Genomic DNA, 5,310 nt, shown 5'->3' on the forward strand with positions numbered 1-5,310 from the left:
CCCCCCATCACAGTGGCGCGGGCCCATCCATCCTCCTCCCAGCCAGTCAGGCGGCGACGGGCTCCTTCCTCCTTCTTGGCCAGTTGGGCATGGCCCGGGGTGGGCGGCGGGCTCCCGAAGATGGCCGGCCTGAGCTGGAGGCTGGCAAAAAGCGGGGAGCGGACAGGGGGGACGGGCGGGTAGACTCTGCAGTTGGCGGAGCGGGCTGGGGATGCGGGAGGGCGCGAAACCCCTCTCCAGAACCCTCCTCCTCCTCCCAAGTCTGGTCTTACAGACCCATTGGGTTCCTTGTCTCCAAGCCCTGCCTGGAGGTTGCCAACCCCCATAATTGGTGGGCGCGCGGGTGGGGGGGGCGCCAGAAGGTAGCCCCGCCTAAGGCACAAAAAAGCCTGGAACCAGCCCTGGTTCTGCTTAATAGGATGCCTTTTTAAGGGTACATATTGTTTTTTAAAATCCCTTACATAAACACAGTTTACCTTCAGTTATGCAGTGAAGATCTTTGTGCTATGGTGGCAACTGATACCAAAAGCAATATTGTTCTGAATCTCTCAGCCAATCAGATGTCCTGGGGGCAGTCAGAAGCCCATCTGGCCCCTCTTCGCTTTCTAAAAACATTTGGCGGGAGCCGGGAAAGGTATTGGTGGGCTGGAGACCCCTGGGTTAGATTCTCTAGGATCTGAGGGACCCCGGTTGAAATCCCCATTCTGCTGTGGAAGCTTGCTGGGTGGTACAGTTGCCAGTCTCCAAGTGGGGCCTGGGGATCTCCCGCTTTTACAACTGATCTCCAGCTGACAGAGATCAGCTCCCCTGGAGAAAGTGGCTGCTTTGAAGGGTGGACTCTATGGTACTGTGCCATGCTGAGGCCCCTCCCTTCCCCAAACCCCGCCCTCTCCAGGTATATTCCAACCCAGACCTGGCAATCCTACTGGGTGATCTTGGCCCAATGACACACTTTTAGCCTAACCTACCTTACAGGGCTGTTGTGAGGATAAAATGGGGAAAGGAAGCATGTTGTAAGCCACTTAGGGTCGTCAATGGCGAGAAAGGCAGGGTATAAATGAAGTAAATAAATAAAGAGAAGTGGGCTCAGCTGCAAGCAAAGCATTGGCTGAGGGGAGAGACCATGAGAAGGTAAGCAGTGGGTGCAGTGAATTCAGGTTCCCACATCTGTATGCCATTTTTGCTTTAAAAAACGGACATCACTCCCCTACTTTATACATGAATCAGACCTAGATCTGCTGTCATATGTCCTTTGAACTTCTCACTATAGTTGCTCCAACCCTATATTTTGTCTCCAACAGTAGCCAGGTAGATAGTTTGAGGGGACAGCTAGGATATGATGGTAATAATTATCTACATGGGTTTCCAGCATTTGATCATTTGCAAGTACACTGCCTCTAAACATGGAAGTTCAGTTTAGTTAGTATGTTTTTATTAATTTAAGTATGCATATTCTGCTTTTCTTTCAAGGGGATCCAAAACAACTTGGAATACATAACTAAATACATCTCAAGCCATTTCTGGACTCATTGGTTAGCTTGATGGGAGACATGGGCCAAGAACCCTTGGTCACACCCAAGCTTTATTAGATACCTGGGAGAGGAAAGGGGTAAACAGTCCTTAGCAAAGACGTTACACAGCTGGCAGAGAGGGTCCTCTCCTCCTCTTGCTCGTTCCCTCTCTTCCAGCTCCCTTTCTCCTTTTATTAATGTTATGAAGTGTCTGGGGGTACTCCAGCTGAAAAGCAGGGTGCAAATTTAATGCATGATTATTTTCCTTCAGGGATATTTTATACTGGTGTCATGCCCATCTATGAACATATAAGAATGTAAGAAGGGCCCTACTGAATCAGACCAATGGCCCATCTAGTCCAGCATCCTGTTTTACGCAGAATCCAGTTGAGTGGCTCTGAATATGGAGGTTCCTTTTTAGTCACCATGGCTTGTAGCCACTGATGGACTTGCACTCCATCCATCTGTATTATCCCCTCTTAAGGACGTCTGTGCTCTTGGCCATCAGTACCTCCACTGGCAGTGAATTCCACAACTTAATTACTTGTTGAGTGAAGAAGCATTGCCTTTTGTCAGTCCTGAATCTGTTGCCCATCAACTTAATAGAGTGCCCCGGAGTTCTATTATTATGGGAGAAGGAGAAAAAGTTGATCCTCTTTTTCAATCCTGTGCATAATGCACATAAAACTGCTTTATATTGGGCCAGACTAGTAGGCTACCTGGGTGATCACTATCTACTTGGATTGGCTCAGATCTTCAGAGCCCTCACGTACTCTTTCCCATCCCTGCTACCTGAGTTCTTTCTATAACTGTAAATGGCAGGGATTGTACCTATCATCTACAGCTTGCAAATCATGGGTATCATAACAAAGCTATGGCCTTTCTCCATGGGCTATGATCTGGATCCGTTTTGCAAAAATATCATCAGGATTGGATTTCCAAAACTAACAGAACGGAACTTTCCATACCTTTCCATACCTCATCTTTCAAGCTGGCAGAGTATGTGGGTAGCTGCTGCCTTAGTCCACAGCAATATCCGCAAACAGAAGTCATGTAGTGTCCCCAAGAGGGATTTTATTTTTCAGATTTAAACTTTTTATTTATGCTTGTTCCAATTAACTTACTTGCACAGCAACAGAATAATACAACAAGGAGGATTCAGGTGGGGTATCCGTGTTGGTCTGAAGCAGCAGAACAAAGCTTGAGTCCCGTGGCACCTTTAAGACCAAAAAAATTTAACGGTATAAGCTTTTGTGTGCAAGCACACTTCCTCATACTTGAGGCAAATAAAACTTTCTTGGTCTTAAAGGTGCCACTGGATTCAAATTTTGTACAAGGAGGAGGAGAGAGGCAAAAAAAAGACAGGCAATGAAATGATTGTGCAGTTTGTTTTACAACTGAATAAAATGTTAGAGTCTAAAGAAATTAGGAACATTATTCAAGTTATAGTGACATCTTTTGGTAGATTACTTGTATTTATATATTTTAATTTCTATACCTGCCTTTCTCCTGCACATTTCAAAACCTATGGCAGAGGATGAAGAGTTAAATAACCACTGATAAAAGAAATGAATGGGTTCTATATCTTGAAGAAGGTGTCAGCGCTTGCTTGGATTTTTGTGAATGTGGTTGGTGAGCTGGTTGCTGTAACAGAGCTGCTCTTTAAAGTGTGCGCACCATATGCTAATTGTCATTTTTTAAGTCATAGATTTCCTGAGATATGATGGATCTTATTGCTAACAAGACATTTTTAGCAATGGTGCGGGTGTCAGGCCTCCCAAGTGGTACTATTTAATGCACCAAATAGATGGTTAGATGCATCACAGCAGGTAGAACAATGCTTTGAGCTGAACCGTATCTGAAAAAAACAGTATCAGTTTCATCAGTCCCATCTCCTAGCAGGTTGCCAATGAACATTGCTGAGTATAATGGAAATGAGTGTTAATACTTAACATTTTTAATAAAAAATGAGAAGTGAGTTATGAAGATAACCATTGTCCTGAACAAATCTGCACCTCCTCTTGGAAAGATTTAACCTTTTTTTAAAAAATGGCTGCTACTTGGTTATTTGTACTTGACATAAATCATTTGTGCACTAAGAACAGGTGCTAAGTTCAGAAGAAGGTGAGGACACTCAGCAGATCACATTATTAAGCCCATCAATTGCTGTCTAATCTTGAGTCAAAGTTCATGAAAACTATGCAGTGAAAGAGGCCCAGCACTAAAGTTTAATTAATGATTAAATCCAATCACTTCAGTGAACAGAAGGAGTGTGCAGTTAATTATGGGCATAATGATTGTGTGTGTGTGTGTGTGTGTGTGTGTGTGTAGTGGGGAGGAGTGAGTCCAAACTGTACAGCCAACAACTGTGATTCTCTAAAACATAATGAAATGAACATGTGGTAAAGAAGATGGTGTGTGTGTGCGCGCACACATGTGCATTGGCAGATATGTCAGCTAGCAATGATGCCCAGAAACATAGCTTTGACCCTTTCTTTCCCATTGAAGAGGCAACAGTCGAACAAGGCTCAATTTATACATGAAGTTTACTATACAGAAATTGTTTGGCACACCCCTGGGTTGCTGACTTAAAACCTTGCCACATAGTACATGAAACAAGTTACCCCTCCTTGTACTTCCACATCACATGGAAAGTAGATGTTCCCTGCAGTAGCAGTTTTATGTTCCCTGCAGTAGCTAATGTTAACACGGAGCATCCCCATGTGACAACTCAATACTGAATGGCTCTGTGCATTACAACAATGGCAGGATTAAGTGAACACCTGGAAGCCATTTCAAACTATCTCCACATAATTTGTAATGCGCAGATTTGCCCTTAAGAAGAAGAAGCAGAAGAAGAGAGAGATGTTAATTAATGATTAGATTTGGAAGGTGGGCTCCATGGCAGCATAACTGTTTCTCTCTGTACAAAAGGGCATTTCAAGTCTTGTCAGAGCTGGCGGAAGAAAAGTGATATCCTTAAGATGTTAGCCAAGGAGGGGTTTTTCCCACATCCCACCCAACATTATTCACCACAATGCTCTGGCCCAGAACATGTGACTAGATACAAGCGTGAGCTGATGCTTGACCATGTCAATAATGGACACATGATTGTATTTTCCAAGTTTTAATGTCAGTCTTTTAAATTGTATTTTCCATCCTGAAAGATTGTAGGGCTAGATGAGATGCCAGGAGATCTATGAGCCGACGTGGCAAGCCTTTTTATGAAAGGTAAATGGCAACCCTGGAGAACGGAGGGTGCTTTAAATCAAGAAGGCGGTACAGGACATTTCCCACCCCCATGGCTTTACCACTTGAAACTGGCCTGTGCCTCCACACCGTTGCTTGCCCTGGAAGGGAAAAAAGACAGGCTTTGCCTTTCCCCTTCCAGGGTTAACAGCACAGGGTGGATGGGCTAGTTTGCAAGGGGGAAACTAGATTAGAAAGGGCAAACCTTTCCCCCCCATGTCAAAACCCTGGTCCAACCCCCCTCTCCGAATCTGATCCAACACCTTTTTAAAAAACCACGGGGCATGTGTGACCAACAAGTTCACAAGTGTAGACAAGAATAATAGATGCTAAAGCCTAAAATTCATTTCACAGCAAATGCAGAACTACGGTCAGTGTCAGCACCTGCCTTCAAATACTTTCCTAAATAAAGATTTTCTCTGTGGAAACAGAGGGAGATGGGGAGGGGCTCTCTTGGTGGGGATCTTTGGAAAGTCAGCCTGACTACTAATGTGGAAATGTCTGGTTTTATTAACACGTAAGCAATAACAACTGTGCATTTATTTTGCTG

This window comes from Gekko japonicus, unplaced genomic scaffold (genome assembly GCF_001447785.1).
Source record: "Gekko japonicus isolate JY-2015 unplaced genomic scaffold, Gekko_japonicus_V1.1 scaffold1483, whole genome shotgun sequence".
In the NCBI taxonomy this organism is placed as follows: Eukaryota; Metazoa; Chordata; class Lepidosauria; order Squamata; family Gekkonidae; genus Gekko; species Gekko japonicus.